General features: G+C 34.6%; 1 long non-coding RNA gene across 1 annotated transcript in view; it reads right to left on the bottom strand.

Annotated features, from left to right (window-relative positions):
* Nucleotides 1-22524, bottom strand: part of LOC140711562 (uncharacterized) — a 65870-nt gene that overhangs the window by 5572 nt on the left and 37774 nt on the right. Inside the window, exon 4 of the long non-coding RNA XR_012092836.1 lies at nucleotides 10651-10807. This is a non-coding gene — a long non-coding RNA (uncharacterized lncRNA). The remainder of the gene's footprint in view (nucleotides 1-10650; nucleotides 10808-22524) is intronic.

Below are 22524 nucleotides of genomic sequence, written 5' to 3'. Positions count from 1 at the left end.
TTCACAATAATCAAGAAGTGGAAACACACAAATATCCATCACTGGATGAGTGACTAAACAATATGTATCTATACACACAATAAAATATTATCCAGCCTTACAAAGGAAGGATATTCTTTCACATACTACAACATGAATGAACTGTGAGGGCATTATGTTAACTGAAATAAGACTGTCACAAAAGGACAAATACCAGATGATTCCACTTATGCAAGGTATCAGCAGTAGTCAAACTCAGAAACAGAATGGTAGTTGCCAGAATCTGGGAGGAAGGAGACATGGGGAATTGTTCAATGGGTATAGAGCTTCAGTTTTGCTACATGGAAAAATTCTAGAGATGAATACACAACAATGTGAATATTCTTAAAACTACTGAACTGTGCATTTTAAAACAGTAAATTTTCTGTTATGTTTTTTGTACCACAATAAAAATTTTGAAAGAATGTTGCGTAATTCAACATGCACTAACCAATATAAATGATTTTGCCAAACTTTTCATTATTAAGAAAATTGGTTTAAAGTGAATTAAAAAATACATCTCCATAAATTTTTGAAAGAATAGTGTAATGCCAAAGTATTTTTAATAGTGAATGTCAGTAACATACACAAACTTAGAGATTGAAAAATCTGGGTAATTGTTACATTATATTGAACAAACAGGCAATTTGGCAAGCCAAAAAAATGTTCATTTTATTCTAAATGTTATCTACTTATATTAGTTTTTGAGGGACTTAGAGCACATTTGTATTTTATTTTATATCCTGATTAGCATTTTGATCATTTTGTGCTTCTAGTATGTTAAATCATAAAACTGTACATCTAGCTCCTTATCCATCCATCCACCTACCATGCAATCATGTGCATAATATTTATAATATATAATTTTCCTCCTTTTTCTTCCCTCTACATTGCAAAACCTGTGAATTATTATCATTGCTATGTATCCGCAAATATCTTAATTTTCTAAGAACTTAAAGAATTATGAAAGAAGATTCATTACAATTTTTAAGAATTATCATAATATTTGATGACACTGTGAGGCAAATCTTGTACTTTTTTATCTATCTATAAAATCTCTGAAATGATAAGGGACAGCAAACTTTACTCTTACCCTTTTCTTAAACTAAATGAAAAGGGAGCTGGATCGTGATTCACAATGGATGATCTTCTCACTCACTAATAACAACTATTGCGTTTGCCATTCTTCACACCAGTTGCTGTGTCAGGACAACCGCATATTTTGTACAGCACTCTCTAACACATGTTTTGAAATTTACTCTCCAGAGACCATCTGCTCTAAATGGGCTGCAGTGCAGTTAATGAATATTTTATTGCCTTCTCTCCTTTTTCTGATCTAGAATGGAAACCATGGGGAAAATGTGAAGTGTCAAATTGACAGAGATGTTTCATTGATCCACTTGTTCTCCGAAAGTGTTTTGTTAAGTATATGTGTGTATTTTATGTAATCAATTTACTAATGCAGATACACATCAGGGAAAACATGAAAGACTCAATATTAATGTGTCTAATTTTGAAGCATAATTTCTGTCATTATGAGCGCATCACTTTTGATTAACTTGAAATAAAATAGTCATTGACTGGAGGAATGAATCTAATAGGTCATATGTTCTCTGGAAAGTCAACTGTTTTGAGAAAATCTGTAGTGAAATTGTTCACCACCACCATATTTCTGTTGTCACTAATAGATCATCTTTGCCTTGTGCCCCTGTGAAATAGTGCTGAATTTCTCATATTGTTATTTGTCTATCAGAGAATGAATGAGAGGTCCAAGTCAAATCTGGAGCATTACCCTTCCAAGTTTCTTCTTTCTGGGATAATTCACGAAATAACTCTGTTTCTATTAGTGAAACAGTGTCTTGTAACATTACCCCTTTGCACTCCAGCAATTTCATATATGTTTTCTATGGTTTTAAAAACACATCAGCTAAAATATCACGTGAAATTTGACAAATTTATATTGCTTTGGCCACGTGGTGCAATTAAAGGAGAACACTTACTGAAGATCTAGTATGTGTCCAATATCATGTTAAACATTTTAGATGTATCATCTCATTTTATCTTCACAACCACACTAATATGTACGTACTTATGATTCACAGTATGTGCTCATGGTTCACAGCTGCATGCTTCTCCAGGAATTCCCCCAGCTGAAGATAGCTCCCTCACTTGATGGTAGAATAAAGGAAGAGAACAGCAAGGAGTTCAGAATGACTGAAGAGATGCGCCAGAACTTGAGTCATACCAAGCAGCTGAAGTGTTATTCCTTAGGCCATTGTACTTAGGATTAAGTAATACATATTAGTTGAAATAAAATGTAGGTATTATCTACATTTTATAGTTGTGGAAATTCAGGTTATGAAAGGCCAAACAACTTATTCAAGGCCACACATCTACTACGTTGAAAGTTGGGTTAGTCTAATGCAAAAGCCTATACACTTTCTATTATATTATATGTGGACCCCAGGTTAATATTGATAGCCCTTTACATTATGAATTAAATTAGAGTTATGATAGATAAGTTCATTGGATTTCTAAAATAAAAGTAGAAACTACAAGAAATACTTGAGTTCTTATTATATAATGAACACTATGCAAGTTTTTCAAATGCTTTCAAATGTTTTCTACTGAAACCTGAAGTTAAAATTAGATAATTTCTACAGATAAATGTGATACATATGGTTAGAATTCTGAACTCTAGACTTCATTTCTAGTTAATAGAGTGTATATTTTTCTCAATTAAGGTAGATAATTCATTCTTTTAACCTCATATAAACATTATAAATATGTAGGTTTTGTTTTTAGATGGATTCAATGAGTTTTTGTTGATTAATCAATCTATTTACTCACCAAATGTTTGCTGAGTATATACTATATGCCAGGTACCCTTCTAGGTGTGGGAGTTGAGCAGTGAATGAGAAATATATGTGCCGATGAATTTCTATTCCACTGACTTTCATCTCTGGAACAAACTCACACACTACATTGAAATATATTAAAGTTATAGACAACATGCCTATTCTATAACTGTTTTCTGCCATTAGTTTGATTCAAGTTTGTCGAGATGATCAAAACATCAAACCTGGGGTACATGAACTTAAAGTATAATAATAAGAAGAATATGTTCTTAAAAAATCAAACCTAAGGTATATTTTAATCTACTTATTGGTAAAAACAATTCCTTCATTTTTTTTAACCTCAAGAATTGAGTAGAAACAAAGCCAAGACAGGCATTAGTTAAAATAGTAATCTTACCTCCTTCAGTCAACAAATAACATAAATAGCAAATTCATAGATGAAGTAAGTGGTGGTGTTGCTGAACCTTGTTTAATTAGTTTTTGGTAATCATATCTCTTATGTTCTTTTGCTTTCTTATCTCTGTTTCTGTATCTAATGCCTAAGTCATTTGGTTTACATGGATCTCATTATCTCTCAACATCTTTACAATCACCCTTTTGCATATTTATTTTCACTCATTGACCTTGCTTTTTCAGTTTCTCCATTATTTCCTTACTTCTGAATTCATGGTATAAAAAGATTCAGATCCATTGTATATGTAAAGGTGTCTAGTACATGTAGTTACAGTGCTATGATATAGTACTGTGATGTTTCAGCATATATGTTGACCTTTTCAAATTTTGTTCAGGTCTTAAAATTCAGTATTATGTATATATGAATTTTCTTTATTTTCTTATTACTTGAACAGAATTCAAAAGATAGAAAAATATAGAGAATAAAGGTGAAATTCCCCCACAAAATGCAAATATGCCCATATAAAAATTTTCCCCAGTAAAAAGTGGACAGACAAGAAACAAAAAGGGTAAAAATAAGTAATTTTCACAAAATCTAATTTGGGTGCTTCTTCTTTAGCTTATACACAAGTGGGCATAAAAATTGAAAAACTGTTGTTAGGTAGAAAGTAGACTTTTTAAACCTTTGCTGCTGGTAGGTAATTGACACAGGAAGGGAGCTTTGAGCAAAGACTTTTGGGCACAAGAGATGGAGCTGTTTTCCTCCTGTCAAAGCCACTGCTTCAAATAGAATGTGTTTAAAAATTTTCCTTAGTAGTTGACTTACTTTCAGAATTGGAAAACTTAGCCTGAAATTGCAATTACGGTATTTGCCTATATATGTACATTAGAAAATAGAACTAGAAATAGCCTGTGATATAGAATTACAATTGGTGAATACTCTGCATTTTTAAAATCAAAACTTTGAATAATATGCTATTAGCATGTTGAGATTCACACAGGGAAGCAGATAATTCACATGAATTGAGACATAATTGATGTTCATTTAGTGACATCCCCAGATGATAAAAAGAGAAGTGGCCAACACCAGAACAATGGCATAGCTACACCACAGTTAAAAGTACAAACAAATATTGCAAAATTATTTATTTATATATTAATTTATTGGGATTGCATACTTTATTGAAATCTGGGCGCTATGATAGATCTTGGGAATATAACAGTGAACAAAACAAATACAATCAAACAGAAACAAATATAGTGGTATATACACTGTATAGTGGTAGTACACACTGCCTACCCAGTATCTACTCTTCCCTTTTCTTTAGTAAGAACAAAAAACAAAACCCAAAACACTCTATACTATTGGGACCACTAAAGTGCTCAGATAATAATGACACTTTCCATCCTCCCTTTCAAATAGACAAGACCAGTGAAATGTAAGTAGAAGACAATGCATGAGTTTTTCAAGAAAGTTATTCAGCTGGGAGGTATATTCCTCTGCACCTGGCTCCTTTCTCCTTTCTCCTATCCAGAATATGAATATAATGCCCGGAGCTGAAGCAGCCATTTTGAGACCATAAGACAAGTGGAAGATAGAAACAATATTTGAAAATGTAGCTCAGAAAAAATGGAGCCTGGTTCTCTGGTAAATTCTCAGAGTAATTGTAGAAATTCAGAAAAACTCAACTCTGAATTCCTTCTGCATGAAAAATAAAATCATTTGTTCATCTTAATGAAGCTATTATTACTTGGGTTTTCTAAGATATGAAGTTCTTTCTAATCTTGTCAGATTCCTACATAATAGAGAAAATACATTACTTCTAACACAAATATGAATTTATATACATATTGAAATGTTATTCCAGATAGGGATTTGGTTATTTTCAACCAAATCCTCCACGTAACCCTACCACCACTCCAGGTTTACAAAGCCCTCTGGTGAAACACTGCTTTCCTAAGAAAATTTTTAAAGTATTTTAAGAAAAGTTGTCTAACCAGAGAACCTGGTCGATCATTCTAAGCAGTTTTTGGTGTTCAGGATGGTTGAACTAACCAAGAGCCTCTCACCCAATAAATTCCAGGGTAAACTGCTCTTATGTTACGGTTTCTCTTGTGTCTGCTTTGCTTTCAGCTTCACCATTTTCTAAATTTTCATAACACATCCTTTATATCAAAATTAATTGTTTAATTAGCTACCTTTAGCAATTTTCTCTCTTCAGTAGAATTACCCTTGCAACAAGAACGCTGTTTCTTCACACTATTTTAGTGGCCATGCTCATACTAGTACAGGCTACTTAATTATTAACTAGATGACTCCATGATCCAGGGATCCTTGGTTAGGGAATAAAACATGTTCCTGTCATTTTTATAGGAATATTTTAAATTTTTTTAATGTTTCTGTCAGTATGTCTTACAAGCTAAATATGTTTTATAACAACATTGAAGAGTTTCATCTTTTGTTGCAATTTACAAAAGCATTTTTACAAGAGAGTCTTTAGAGATCTCAGGTATATTTAGTAACATTACTCAACATGTTGCTCTTTCATTCTTTCATTTAATAGATCTTTCTTGTACTCTCTATGTAGCAGGTACTAATCTAAATTGGAGTGGAGAAAGGGGCGGACAGGACAGGAGTGAGTGAGGCAAAGTCTACACCACAAAAAGTCTATACCACAGAAAGTTCACATTCTAATTGGGAAAGCAGGCTATAAACAAGTATGTAAATGCATAATATACATAGTAAGAATACCATAGTAATACATAGTAATACATAATATACAAAATAAGAATAAAATGTATAAAAAGAATAAATTGTAAGAATAAAACGTTCTGGTAAGAAATTAAAGTAGGATAGGAGAGGAGAGAACACTGGGATGAGAATTGTTTTGATGTGAAAGGTAGCAAAGCCAGCAACATAAAGATCTGGAAAAAATGGATTCCAGGACCTGAATTAGAAATAAGCTGGGTTTATTTCAGAAATGGACAGAAAGCTAGTGTAGCTGGAGGATCGTGAGTGAGGCAGAATGGTAGGAGATGAGCCCCCAGAAGGAAACGGATGGTGCAGGACCTTGGAACTGAAAATAAGAACTGGATTTTACTCCAAGGGTAATGATAAGTTACTGGAAAGTTTAATCAGGGCAATGCATTATCAGATTTATTAATGTGAATTAAATTGTTCTGGCTACTGGGTAAAGGGGAAAATATTTGCAAGCCTCAGTAGAAACTGGGAGACCAGGTAAGAGAAGAAGAATGTAGTTCAGTTGAGAAATAATGTACATCGGACTAGGAAGGTAATGGTGAGGAGTGAAAAGGGAAAATTCAGAAAATATTCAGCAAGTAGAACTGACAAGACTTGCTGTGCAGCGGGTATGAGGTGGTCAGTGTTTACTCCAGGGTCAACATACAGAGCAGATGAAATCCCAGAGTGACAACCTTGACACCCTGAGGTATTGAATAAAATATTTTTGTTTTATCCTGAGAAAATGCAGTTTTCCTTGAAAGAGCTGGCCTTTCAACAGGATGACCTGTCAGAGGATAAAGGGAGCCACAGAATCCTTTGTGAAGAATTTTTAGCTCATAATTCTTTTAAGTGGCTAATCAAGAAGTGGAGACAGAAAAAACAAAAGATGATGATTTCATAATAAATACTATTTTATGAACAGTGTAAATGATCTGATTTCTAAATCACAAATGTTCATATTTCTTTTTTGTTTCGTCTCAGACACTCACTTTGTCCCTGGGCAACTGGCAATTTTAATTATAGTGAGAAAAAAAAATTGACAACTTAAAAATGTATAAGACTAGATTGGTTAAGTTGAAGGTATTCTCTTAGAGTAGGATGCTCGCTATATTTTTTTTTGAATTATCAGGTAATATTAGCAATGTAGACATTTGGAGAAAGAAGTGCATAAAGAAAATTGACAGCTTTGTGGATGGCTTGAAAGGCAGGAATAAGATATATTTTTTAAAAATACCAGAGTAAAGGAATGAAGCTTCCCAAATGCAGAGAACTCGGTGATTAAGCATATTGTCAATAGAGTCAGACAGTAGGCATGCAATAAGAGTTAGGGTATTTCCTACAAAGATGCTATTGTGCCAGGGAGATAAACATACATCCACCAATTTTCTTTTTGGGTTTGATGAGTTTGCCCCAGTTCTTCCAGTCAACAAGACTAGGATTTAATGATATTATTGTTGATTTTGCTGATTTTACTGGGAACATTTATCTAGAATACCACTGGTTTGTGACAGATCACAGGAGGAAAACCAGTATGTGATTGATAGATAAGCAGATAGACACTGAAACAACTGTGGCTAGGTTGTTGTAGGCAAATGGAAACTGAAAATATTTAATGTGCCACTAAATAAAATTTCTTTTTTTTACATGATAGCTTTTAGACATTCTTTGTAATTTTAGAAATTAAGGACCAAAAAGGAACTGATGAATACAAGAGTTTAAAGCTTATTTGAAAACATTAAAATTTTAGCTCTTAATTCCCATTAAAAATCTCAGTGTAGGAAACTTCTAAAAATGAAGCATGATCAAAGAGCATGAGCAATAAAAGTTTTTGCCAGAGAAAGTCTGACCTTCCTAACTTGAGCTAGGCTATCAGGTTCACTGGGGACAATAGTGTAACTCAGAGTTGGAACTTGAATTTATCAAGTAGGGACGATGCATTAAAATAATTTCATTTAGTGTTCAAGCAACACTAAGATGTGGTTATTATCGTAGACATTTCACAAGATAAGGAAGGCAAATATTATCTGGAGGTGAAGTGGTGGAAGTATGAGGCAAACTCATACTCTTCATGATATTTCTACATCCTTTTCTCAGTAAGTCTCTTTGTTAGCAGTAGGGAATCTTCCATTAGTTAGAGAGAAATGATTAAGAGGCAAATTTCAGCTCCTAAGGTAAGAGGAAGCACCGTCTACCCATTAAACACTCTCAAATAAAATGAACTTTCCCAGAAGGTATTGAGATCTCATGTCTGTGATTATATTCGATCATGAGGAAATAAATGATCAGGAATGGGATTTTATTAATAAATTCAACTTATTATAAAAAAGGAGTAAGGTAGGTAGATGTCACTGCTAACAGCACCCAAGGAAGATCAGGAAAGTTCATACTCTAACCCCTTCACCTCTGTGCAGAGACCCCAAAATCACCACTGTTCATCTTCCATTGCCTTGCAGAACAGTAAGGATTGAAACTGAAGGCCGATTGTGAGTACTCTCCACCGGGAGTTTCTTATGAATTGGCTCACGTTTCTCAGATCATAAATAACACTAAAAGACACCAGTGAGCTTCTGACCTCAAGGAGTGCGACTTTCATCTCCTGCAATCTTTGAAAAGAGATCTGATACCTAACATCTTGACAAAAGCACATCCCATCTTCTGATGGAAGCAGAACCAAAATTATTGATTTTACTAGTGATTCAGGGTACTCTAGATTGTTTGGAGTCCTATATAAATACATTTAAGAGACAAAAAATTTGCTGCCTTAATTAAGCACAAATGACTTTAGTAGCTAGATACTGCTTACTCCGCTGATGCATTAAAGCTATACTAGTTCTACTCCTATTTCTTAAGAAGCTGTTTTTGCTCTAATTTATTTCCTTTTTGATTTTCACCTATAGTTTTGCTGGGCTTATTTGTAACTTCTGTATCCATAAATAAATAATCACTGTGGCTTTAGCGTTAAATAATATCTATCTATTTAATATTTTGAGTCATAATTTTTATTGTGTCTAATGATAATGACTGAGAATTAACAGAAAGGTGACAGATTTCTAAAGACACCTTTGAAATGTGGCTATTTGCCTCTGTCCTCCCACCTTTTAAAATAAACTGTATTTTATATCTTTATTATCAATGAATATTATATGATCTGAATACTGTTATGCTAATATACATGCATATATATCATAAGGAATATAGACAATATTTATTACAACTATTGGCAAGAATGTGGAGTAACTGGAACTCTCTTACACTGCTGGTTGGAAAATAAACAGTTTTAAACACTTTGATGAGTAGTTTGGTAGTGTCTTACATTTTTAGATACACATCTTCCAAATAATCTGTTATCCCATCCTTAACTATTTGTCCAGGAGAAATAAATACACTTTTTCATCCAAGATCTGGATGAAAAAGTTCATAGTAGCTTTATTTGTAATAACCCCAAAGTGGAAACAACACAAACGCACAAATACAGGTGAACAGTTAAAATAAAATGTGTTCTATTCATACAATGGAATGCTATTCAGCAATTAAAAGGAATGAATTATTGATGCAGACTATCATGTAGATGAATCTCAAAATTATTATACTGGTAAAAGAAGTACATACTGAGTGATTATATTAATATAAAGTTCTTTAAAAAAGCAAACTAGTCTCTAGTGACAGAAACAGATCGGTTGCCTGGGGAGCCAGCTGGAAGGGGAGAATGGGCATGGGAAAAGGAGGGATTATTAAAGGACAAGGGGAAATTTTGCGGGTTGACAGATAGGTTCATTATATTGCTTCTGGTAAAGCTTCCCTGACAAATATTTATTTCAAAACTTACATTGCATTTTCAATATGTGCACTTCATTTTATGTCAATTTTATCTTAATAAGTTACTTTAAAACTACACTACATAAGCGAGGTGCTTGTTTTTGAAGAAAAATATATTTAAGTCAAAGGTTATCATTATATTTATGAAATTTGATTAATATTTTGTCAATATATTCAGAAGGACGACTAGTCACTTCTAAAAAATACACAAAATGCCAAACAGTCACAACAGAATATGTGTCATCCTGACAATAACTTCTGGTCTGTCCCCAGTGAGAAATTTTTAGTTATAGAATTCATACAAGTCTTTTCAAAGAGCTGGTGCTGGAGATGTTGAAATAAAGAAAAAACCTATGAATGACCTGTATTACAATGGATATCCTATTTGGTCTATGTTTAGCTCCATTTTGATTCTAACTACGAAAAAGGAAAATGACTTTTCAAATAGAAACGAACCTTCTTTTTCATGAAATCTGAATCTGCTCCTCTGCTATTGCTGTTTGCAATGAACCATTACCTAAGTCCCAATCATGTATCATGTAGTGATATTAGTAGTCACTCTGGATAGTATCCACCTAAAGTTCAGTCAAGGTGAGGAGAACCCTCAAGTATTCTTCATCATCAGTTATTCCGAAAGATGGGATTCAGTAATTCAGTGAAATTTAAACTTAATTCTTCTGAGGAAATTCATGCAAATGGCATGTAAGTCACTAATATACATAACCTATTTTAAATTATAATATTTACATGTGCATTTTAAAAGTTAGCACACAATATACATTACAAAATTTAATATACATCTTCAAAGTAAAATTTTCCCACCTCCTGGAAATAATGGAATTGGAATCTAGAAAATCTCTTTATTTCATGCTTCTCAACTTTGCTGTATTTTAGTGTGAAGAAACTCTTTTTTGTTCAGTACCAATATTGCCTTCTCCTGGTAGTAGCCTCAGTACTACTGTATATCTTTCTATTTACTCTAAATGTAAAAAAAGAAAAACAAAATGAAACCCTTTCATTTATTTGCATTCCTGCTATTTCTTGCCATCTAAGAATTGTACTATATCATCCAAGTTCAGTTCTAATCGGATGCAGTAATACTTGCTGTTATAGTACACAGTGAAAGGAGCTGCTGTCTGTAGGCTAGTATTTAACTGTAGTTCCCCCTTGTATTGTAAGGGCCTCCTTTGTTGCAGGCATTTACTATTTTCAGACAGAAACTCAGTAAAGAGTTTCAAATCTTCATAATACTTTGATGCCTCACTGAGAAGCAGTGTGATATAGGTGGGATTAAACATCCAGATCCTGTCTGTGAAAAAGGATCTTTCTTCCAGGCATTAAAAAGGGCATTTCAGGTCAATTGATAATGACTTAACAACTCTGGGTACCCCCAGAAACCTCACCGTTCAATAACTTACTCAGAAGAGACAGAGTATATCCAAAAGGTTAAAAGCACAAACTTAAGGGCAGGTAGGGCTGGCTTTCTGGGTGTGCAACCTGTGCTTATAAGGATCCTGTTCTGTTTAAGGTTCTGCTGTCACTGTCTTGAAACTCTTAATGATTTCTGAACAAGAGATTCCACATTTTCATTTTTCACTGGGTTTGACAAACTAGGTAGCCAGTCTTTCTTATGGTTCAATGCATACATTGTGTGACCTTCTAAGAACAGGTTTCCTCATCCACAAAATGAAGATACTGTTGTACTTACCTCCCAGGATTGTTCTTAGGAGCATAAAAGAAAAAATTTAGCTCGACGTCTGACACATAGTAAATACTGAATAAATATTGGTTATTATCTTTGTTGTTATTGAGTCATCACGTTCATTACTACGTGCTGTTTTAAAATGCCTATAAAACAGAAAATTTTACTTTGAAGATGTATATTAAATTTTATAATGTATACTGGTGTGTTAACTTTTAAAATGTACATGTAAATATTATAATTTAAAATAGGTTATGTATATTAGTGACTTACATGCCATTTGCATGAGTTTCCTCAGTAGAATTAAGTTTAAATTACACTGAATTACTGAATCCCGTATTTCGGAATAATCAATGATGAAGAATAGGGTTCTCCTCACCTTGACTGAACTTCAGACAGGTTTCTTCTTGACTATAGGCTCCTGATCTTCTTTTTATTAGAGCATTTACTTTAGATAATTTGCAATTATAAGTTATTTTTCTTTATCCACTGTTGATGGGCTGATTCCATGTCTTTGCTTTTGTGATCGTGCACCAATCATGACTATGCGTACCTTTTTGGTACACAATTTACATTTCTTTGAGTATACACCCAGTAATTGGGTTGCTGGGTCGAATGGTAGTTCTATTTTTAGCTCTTTGAGAAATCTCCAAACTGCTTTCCACGGGGGCTGAACTAATTTGCATTTCCACTAACAGTGGCTAAGCCTTCCCTTTTCTTCACAACTGTCCCAACATCTGTCATTTTTTTTTACTTTTTAACAATTACCATTCTGACTGGTGTAAGATGGTCTTTTATTGTGGTTTTGATTTACATCTCTCTGATGATTAGTAATGTTGAACATTTGTTCACGTGTATGTTGGCCACTTGCATATCTTTTTTGGAGAGGTGACTGTTCATATCCTTTGTCCATTTTTTAATCGTGTTATTTGCTTTTTGCTTGTTGATTTGCCATTTGATCCAGCAATCCCATTACTAGGTATATACTCAAAGAAAAATAAATCATTCTACCAAAAGACATCTGCACTTGGATGTTCATTGTCATAGTATTCACAATAGCAAAGACATGGAATCAATCCAGATGCCCATCAATGGTGGATTGGATAAGGAAAATGTGGTACATATACTGCACAGATGCTACACAGCCATGAAAAAGAATGAAATCATGTCCTTTGCAGCAACATGGATGCAGCTGGAGGCTATTATCCTATGTGAACTAACATGGGAACAAAAAGCCAAATACTACATGTTTCACTTATAAGTGAGAGGTAAATCTTGGGTTCACATGGACATAAAGATGAGAACAGTAGATACTGGGGACCCCAAAGGACAGGAGGAAGGGTTGAAAACTTCCTATTGGGTAATATGTTCACTGTCTGGGCAACAGGATCAATAGAAGCCCAAACCTCAGCACAATGCAATATACCCATGTAACAACTTGCATATGAAGCGCCTGAATCTAAAAAAAAAAGGAAAAAATAAAAATAATACAAATAATGTTTTTCTGTCCCTTTGATATGTAAATCTCCTCTGAGCCCCTGGCCAGTGTTACAACCCAGGAATGTCTTTTCATGGATCTGGAAGACATGCCTTTGAAATATAATCACCAGAAAAAGATTGCACTCCCATCTCCCAGTCTCTGTGAGAAGATAGGGGCCTAACTTCTTCAATAAGCAACAATTAGCAAACTCAGATGGCCAAATTGCATTGATCAACCTCCTCCTTTCTAACATCTTCCAGTACTTTTTTTTCCACTAACTCACTAATTCTTCCTGTCTTTTGTTTCAGTGGAGTTGTTTAGTCTTTTTCCTCTATTGCAAAAGTCTTGAATAATGTCTTCTCTGCCTATTTAATTCTGTCTGGTGCACTTTTTCTTTGGCATCGAGAACACTTTAGGCGTAGGGCTTATGACGTTCAGGTTGAAAGTGTGACCAGGGAACCAAGCCGTATAGATTAGATCCTGGTGACACTGTTTATCATATAGGTGTGTTTGGGCAAGTACTGATCTCTCTGTTTCCTCATTTATATAACGGAAATATTAACAGTATCTACTTTACTGAGCTGTGAGAAATAATTGAGATATCCATTTATAGTGTTTAGCCAATTTAAGCTTGGCTAAATAAATGTTAGCTATTAAGAGCTATTGCAATAAATGTTATCTATTAATTGTAGTCACAGCATAAAAAACATATTATTTGGCCTTGGCTTTGGTCTAGCTGTCATCATCTCTTTTTATGACTACTGGAAGAGTTTGTGATTTTCTTTTCCAACCTGCAGCTTTGACGACTACTTCTGATCAATCCTTAACACAGTTTTATTTTCCCCTAAAATATTTTTCCATTCTTTGTCCCGTTATTTTTCCCATTCTTAGTACCTTTCCATTATTTTTCCCATTCTTAGTACCCTTCAATGCTTTCCCATTACTTTGAGGATAAAGTTTAAATTCCATAGTATTGCATTCATAGGGCATCCAGATATGGCCTGAGCCATTACTCCAGCTTCATTTCTGATGACCCTCCCAAATCTGGCCCCACCATATCTCCAGTCTCATTTCTGGTAACTCCCAGATCTGGCCCCAGTCATGTCTCTAGGCCTCAAACTTGTTTCTTATGATGCTCCTACTCACATCCCTCTCAATGTACCCAGTCTCTCATCATTCCAACTTCATCAGGGTCCTGGCAGCATTGCATTATCTATTCAGTGGCTCACACTACTCTCTCTCTCTTTGCTGGAACATCTTTTTCTTTCTTATTTCCCAGGTATGAAGCATCAGTTTTTAAGATTCATTCAAGTGTTAAATCCCCTGTGAAGTTTTTGCTTGTTTATTTTTCTCCTAATTTTTTCTATATCTTAATTTTGAAATAACCTGTGCTCATGGTTTAATATTTATAAAATTCAAAGATGAAATGTGGAGATAATTTTCTTCATATTTTCCTCCTTTTCCATACGCCCTCTGAAATCTCTTCCTTGTCGTTTCATTTTATTCTTCTTTTTATTGCATTTATAAATATTCATACAGAAAAACACACTTGGTATACATTTTTACACAAAATTATAATCAGACTGCCCATAAAATTCTAAAATTTGTTTATTTTAAAAATGTATTTTGTGAGTGATATCATTTAATCCCATAGGGATTCCATGAAAATAGGAAACAGTATTATCTCCTATTTTCCAACTGAAAAAACAGGTTCAGAGAAGTTATCTCTACTGCTTAAGCTCATATGGATAGTAGTAACAGGCAGAGATGGATGAAAAATTAACCTATCTGATTCTAAAGTGCTTCATCTCAACAATGTTAGTATGCAGGTAATCTCAATAAACAAGAACTGACTGACAAGTTGGGAGAATCTGGCTAGGGTTGAGGGACCAACGGTGTTGATAAGAACATCATAAAAGCTCAGCAAGAATAAGGTATGGCAGAGGTGAGAGAATGGGAGGTGGAAAAGGCCAGGATTTGACATCTTATCAGTAAAAGAGTTTGGGACTTGAGTAGGTTTTAAAGAATCATTGCTCTTGGTAAGGGAAGTGCAGCTGGAGGTAACAGGGAAAGATAAGGAACTTTGGAGTCTTAAACCTCACTTCTCAGAAAATGTAGTAGAGACAGGGAAAACTGCTGGAAGTTTCCTAAAGCTGACACCTAAGATCTGGGCAAATGGGACTATGTGTGTTTCATTGTTTGTGAAATTAGAAGGAATGGCAGAAAGGTGTTGATTGTTCTCTAGGTGATCAACCATCTGGGTTTGCCCTTTACCCATGACATGTGTCTTAGACCATGAGGGTTGCTATAACAAAATACAATAAACTGGGTAGCTTATAAACAATAGAAATTTGTTTCTCATGACTCTGGAGGCTGGGAAGTCCCAAATCAAAGCACTGGCAATTTGATGTCTGGTGAGGGCCCTCTTGCTCATAGAAAACCATCTGCTCACTCTAACCTTACATGATGGAAGGAGTGAGGGGTCTCTCTGGAGCCTCTTTCATAAGGGCACTAATCATGTCATGAGAGCTCCACCCCCATAATACAATCACTCCAAAAGGCCTCACCTCCTAATATCATCACATTGCAGTGAGGATTTCAGCATATGAATCTGGAGGGGACATGAACATTCAGATCATAGCAACATGAGAATTTCAGGACTAAAACTGGAAAGTACCAAATAAACAAGGATGAATTGGTCACCCTGCTTTAAAATAACATGTTGGAATTACTCTTTCTCCTGTATTTTTATCCCCATCTCCCACTTAGATCTATTTGGATCCTACTCGCTATAAAAATCCTCCTTAAGGCTGGGCACGATGGCTCACGCCTGTAATCCCAGCACTTTGGGAGGCCAAGGCAGGCGGATCATAAGGTCAGGAGATCAAGACCATCCTGGCTAACATGGTGAAACCCTGTCTCTACTAAAAATAGAAAAATTAGCCAGGCATGGTGGTGGGCGCCTGTAATCCCAGCTACTCAAGAGGCAGAGGCAGGAGAATGGCCTGAACTGGGGAGGCGGAGCTTGCAGTGAGCTGAGATCACCCCAGTGCACTCCAATATGGGCGACAGAGCCATACTCTGTCTCAAAAAAAAAAAAAAAAAGTACTCCTTAAGGCCAGGCACGGTTGGTCATGCCTGTAATCCCAGCACTTTGGGAGGCCGAGGGGGGTGGATCACTGGAGGTCAGGAGTTGGTGACCAGCCTGGCCAACATGGTGAAACCCCATCTCTACTAAAAATACAAATATTAGCTAGGTGTGGTGGCATGTGGCTATAATCCCAGCTACTTGGGAAGCTGAGGCAGGAAAATTGCTTGAACCTTGAACCCGGGAGGTGGAGGTTACAGTGAGCTGAGATCGCACCACTGCACTCCAGCCTGGGAGACAGAATGAAACTCTGTCTCAAAGAAAAAAAAAAAAATCTTCCTTAAGTGTTGATTCCATCCTCAATTCAGAATTATAATTGCTTACCTTTACTTTGTTTTTACTTAACATTTAGAATTTGTGTCATTTTATCTTGAATCACAGTTATTTGTGACATGTGCCTCTCCTCTATTAAAATTTAAACTCCTCACCTAAAGATCATTATCTTAGTCATATTGAACCACCACTACCACCAATGCCAAACTCTATACTTCCTATTTGGTAGATACTTAATAAATATTTACTGAAGTTAACTAAAAGAAGCCTTCTATTGTTCTAAGTCCTTTTTGGATTTTACTACTTTAGAGCAAATTACAAGATTCATGGCAACTTTATATTGACTGGATCGGAAAGTCTATATCATTTCAATCTGTTTACATTACAAAGTCATAAAAACTTGTTCAATAATTTTATAACTATTTACTTGAATTACGTTTCAAACATGACATTACATCTAGTTCTAGGACAGAAAAATGCTATATCATTTTAATTTAAAGCAACCAAAGTACTCATTTGAAAACGAATATGAAGATGGAAGAATGGTTTTCAAAATTTATTTGAAAACATGGAGACACTGTTTGCGAAACAAAATTATGTCTATTGACATTCTAATGAAAATGAGATCAAGGGAGTAGCAAAGAAATGTGTCGTTGGGGAAAATCATGTACTATATAAGATTATCAAGTTTCTAGCTTTTGTTGTGAGTGATATGTGTTTATTTATTACTTAAAATAACTAATTAAATAAGAACTAAAACATAGGCCATATATGAACCAATGATGAGACTACATTATAAACTATAGGTTACGATTAGTCCTAAGCTGTACAACTAAAGTACAATAGAAAAAAAATGTATAGTTGTCAATAATGTAGATAAACAGGAATATATTATGTCTATATTTTTACTCTAGATGTCAGCCCACTTCAACCTCCATATACATGCTGAATATATGTTACGGACTTCAGACTTGGCTTTTCTTGTTGTTGCTATTGTGGTTAAAAAACACCTACATAACATGAAATCTACCCTTTGAAAATTTTAATTATATCTGTATTAAACTAATTATAACAATATTGTTAGGTATAAGCATGGTGTCATACAGAAGATGGCTAGTACTTTTCATCTTGCGTAACTGAAACTTTATACCCATCGAACAATGACTCTTCACTCCCTCTTCCAGCCCCAGCAACCACCATTGTACTTTCTGTTTCTGTGGGTTTGACTACTATATATGACTTGTACAAGTGGAATCATATGTTCTTTGTCTTTTTGAGATGTGTTTATTTCACTTAGCATAGTGTTCTCAAGGTCCATGCATGTTGTTGCATATGATAGGATTGCCTTCTTGCTTTAAGACCAATAATATTTTATTGTATGTGTATGCCACACTTTCCCGATCCATTCATCTGTTCATGGACATATAGGCCATGGTGAATAATGCTGCGATAAACATGGGTGTGCAAGCAACTTCAAAATCCAGCTTTCAGTTGTTTTAGATATATATATACCCAGAAGTAGAAGTTCTGGGTCTTATTGGTTCTACATTTAAATTTTGGGGGAATCTTCATACTTTCCACAGTAGCTGCTCCATTTTACATTCCAACTAAGAGTACACATCTATCCCAACTTCTCCACATCCTCACCAATACTTGTTAGTTTTTTTTCATGATGACTATCCCAACAGATGTGAGGTTATATGTCATTGTGGTTTTCGTTTGCATTTCCCTGATGATTAGTAATATTGAGCACCTTATAATATTTTTGTGACCATTTTATGTCATCTTAGAAAATTGCATGTTTAAGTCCTTTGTCCATTTTTTAAACTATAAGGGTTTTATTGCTATTGAGTTGTAGATGTTCTTTATATATTTAACATATTAACCCCTTGTTAGATTTGTAAGTATTTTTTATTAGGTTTGTAAGTATTTTTTATTACTTAATTCTTATTAGGTTTGTAATTCTTATTAGGTTTGTAAGTATTTTTTTCTCATTCTGTAGGTTACTTTTCCATTCTGCTGATTGTTTCCTTTGCTGTGCAGAAGCTATTTAGTCTGATGTAGTGCCACCTGTCTATTTTTGCTTTTTGTTGGCTGTGCTTTTGGCATTTTGTAAAAGAAATAATTGATAAGACCAGTGTCATAAAGCTTTTCCCCTTTGTTTCTTTCTAGGAGCTTTAAAGTTTCAGGTACTGTATTTAAGCCTTTATTCTGTTTTGAGTTGATTTTTCTGTATTGGGAAGTGTAAGAAAGAGATCAACTTCATTCTTTTGTATGTGGATATTCAGTTTTCCCAATACCATTTGTTGAAGAGACTTTTTCCCATTGTGTATTTTTGGCACACTAGTCAAAGATGAGTTGACTGTATATGTATAGGTTTATTTCTGGGCTCTCTATTCTGTTCTATCAGTCTATATATCTATTTTTATTACAGTACCACACTGTTTTAATTACTGTAGCTTTGTAATGTGCTTTGAAATTACATATTCAAGTGTGACACTTCTAGCTTTGTTCATTCTCAAGATGGTTTGGCTATTTGAAGTCCTCCATTGTTTCATATGGATTGTAGAATTGTTTTTACTATTTCTGTAAAGCATTCCATTAAGATTTGATAGAAATTGCATTGAATCTGTAGATCATTTTCAATAGTATGTACATTTTAACAGTATTAAGTCTTCTAATCCATGAACATGGAAAGTCTCTCCATTTCTTTGTCTTTTGAAATTTCTTTCATCAATGTTTTGTGATTTTCACAGTACAAGTCTTTCACTTCCTCAGTTAAGTTTGTCTTCTTCTTTTTTTTTTTTTTTTAAGATAGAGTCTCGCTCTGTTGCCCAGGCTGGAGTGCAGTGGCGCAATCTTGACTCACTACAAGCTCCGCCTCCCGGGTTCACACCATTCTCCTGCCTCAGCTTCCTGAGTAGCTGGGTTTACAGGCACCCACCACCACACCCAGCTAATTTTTTGTATTTTTAGTAGATACGGGGTTTCACCTTGTGAGCTAGGATGGTCTCGATCTCCTGACTTCATGATCTGCCCACCTTGGCCTCCCAAAGTACTGCGATTACAGGTGTGACCCACTGTGCCCAGCTGTCTTATTCTTTTCAGATGGTCTTTTAAACGGGTTTGTTTCCTTAATTTTCTTTTTGAATAATTCATTTTTAGAGTATAGAAATACAACTCATTTTCGTATGTTGATCTTCTGTCCTGCAACTTTACCAAATTCATTTATTATTTCTAATGGTTTGTTATGGAGTCTTTTTTTTCTACATATAAGATTATGTCATTGCAAACAGAGACAATTTTACATCTTCCTTTCTGATTTGGATTTCTTTAATTTCTTTCTGTTGCCTAATTGCTCTCCCTAAGACTTCCAGTACTACATTGAATAGAAGTGGTAAGAATGGACATTCTTGCTTTGTTTCTGATCTTAGAGAAAAATATTTTAGTTTTTCATTATTGTGCATGATGTTGGCTGTGGGCTTTTCATATATGACTTTATTATGTTAAGGTAATTGTCTTCTATTTTTAGTTTACTGAGTGTTATTTGTAAAAAGTGTTGAAATTTGTCAGGTGCTTCTTCTGTATTCATGGAGATAATCATGTGAATTTTATCCATTATTCTATTAATATAGTATATCACTATGTTAATTGATTTTTAAATGCTGAACCATTCTTGCGTCAGATAACTCCCACTTAATCATGATACATGATTCTTTTAACGTGCTATTGAATCTGTTTGCTAATGTTTTCTGGTGTATTTTTCTATTTATGTTCATTAGGGATATTGGCCTATAGTCCTCTTTTCTTGGAGTGTCTTTGTCTGGTGTTGCTATCAAGATAACGTTGGCCATAAAGTTTAAAAGTGTTCATTTCTCTTCAATTTTTGAAATAATTTGAGAAAAATAGGTATTAATTTTCTTTAAATGTTTAGTAGATTTCACCAGTGAAGTCATCTGGTTCTGCGCTTTTCCTTGTCAAGGAGTTTTGATAACTTATTCAATTCGTTACTGGTTATTACCTATAGGTCTGTTCAGGTTGTCTATTTCTTTATGATTCAGACTTGGTACATTGGGTGATAATAGAAACTTATCCATTTCACCTAGCTTATCTAATTCGTTAGGATATAATTATTCATAGTAGTCTTTTTATTTCTGTAGTATCAATTGTAATGTCTCTTCTTTTATTTTATTTGATTTTATTGAGACAAGGTCTCACTATGTTGCCCAGGCTGGCCTTGAACTCCTGGGCTCAAGCAATGCCAATGCCATGCCTCAACCACACAAGTAGCTGGGACTATAAGTACGTGCCACCATATCCAGCTTCCCTTTTTTTTTTTTTTTTTTTTTTTTGAGATGGAGTCTCACTCTGTGGCTTAGGTTGGAGTGCAGTGGCGTGATCTCAGCTCACTGCAACCTCTGCCTCCCGGGTTCAGGCAATTCTGCCTCAATCTCCTGAATAGCTGGGACTACAAGTGCATACCACCATGCCTGGCTAATTTTTGTATTTTTAGTAGAGACGGAGTTTCACCGTGTTTGCCAGAATGATCTCATCTCCTGACCTCATGATCTGCCCACCTTGGTCTCCCAAAGTGCTGGGATTACAGGCGTCAGCCAACGTGCCCAGCCTCAGCTTCTTGTAATGTCTCTTCTTTCATTTCTGATTTTATTTGAGTCTTTTCTCTTTTTCTTGGTAATTCTGGCTAAAATTTTGACCATTTTATCTTTAAAAAAAAAAACCCCTCAGTTTTATCACATAATTTCTATTGTTTTTTATTTCCCATTTTGTTTATTTCTACTCTAATCTTCATTATTTTTCCCTTTCTACTAAATTTTGTGGTCATTGAGGTGTAAAGTTAGGCTGCTTATTTGATATCTTTCTTTTTTTAATGTAGACATTTACTGCTATAGACTTCTAAGTATTGCTTTTGCTGCATCCCATAGGTTTTGGTATGTTGTATTTCATTTTTATTTTTCTCAAGGTATTTTCGATTTTGCTTTTGATTTCTTCTTTGATCCATTGGTTGCTTAAGAATATGTTTTTTACTTTCCACGTGTTATGAAAAATTTCCAGTTTTCCTTCTTTGGTCGATTTCTAGTTTCATTCCCTTGTGGTCACAAAAGTACTTTGTATTATTTCAATCTCATTAAATTTGTTAACTTATTTTGTGGCTTAACATGTAATCTATCTTGAAGAATGTTCCAGGTATGCCTGAGAAGAATGTGTATTCTGCTGCTGTTAGATGATATGTTCTGTATATATCTCTTAGGTTCATTTGATCTATGTTATTTTTCAGATTTGCTGTCTCATTATTAATTATCTGTCCCAATATTCTATCCCTTATTGAAAGGAGGGGTGTTGAAGTATTCTAATATTATTGTATTGTTGTTTCTCTCTTCAGTTATGTCAATATTTACTTTATATATTTAGGTACCCTGATGACAGATGTATATGCTTTATAACTGTTTTATCTCCCTGTCAAGTTAACCCTTTTATGATTATATAATGTCCATCTTTGTTTCTTGTGGCAGTTTATTACTTAAGTCTCTTTTGTCTGATACAAACACGGCCATCCCTACTCCCTTTGGGTTACTATTTCCATGGAATTCTTTTTCTCCATCTTTTATCATTTAGTCTGTGTGTCTTTAGATCTAAAATTATTCTCTCATAGACAGTTAAACGTTGAATTTTCTTGTATCCATTCAGCCACTATGTGTCCTTTGATGGGGGAGTTTAATCTATTTACATTTAGTAATATTGATAGGTAAGGATTTATTATTGTCATTTTATTAATTCTTTTGTCTATTTTGTAGCTTTTTTGACTCTCTTTTGTTATCTTCCTTGGTGTTTCAATTATTATTTTGTAATGATTTGCTGCACCTATCAACCCATCACCTAGATATTCAGCCCAGCATGTCTTAACCATTCTTCCTGATGCTCTCCTTCTTTCCCGCCCCTCCTGAAAAGCCCCAGTGTGTGGTGTTCCCCTCACTTCATCTTTGTATTCACATTTTTCAGCTCCCACTGATAAGTGAGAACATGTGGTGTTTGGTTTTCTTTTCCTGGGTTAGTTTGCTGAGGATAATGGCTTCC

The sequence above is a fragment of the Chlorocebus sabaeus genome, chromosome 4, assembly GCF_047675955.1.
Source record: "Chlorocebus sabaeus isolate Y175 chromosome 4, mChlSab1.0.hap1, whole genome shotgun sequence".
In the NCBI taxonomy this organism is placed as follows: Eukaryota; Metazoa; Chordata; class Mammalia; order Primates; family Cercopithecidae; genus Chlorocebus; species Chlorocebus sabaeus.
The sequence above is the reverse complement of the archived record's forward strand: the minus strand, read 5'-3'. Positions and strand labels throughout refer to the sequence as shown.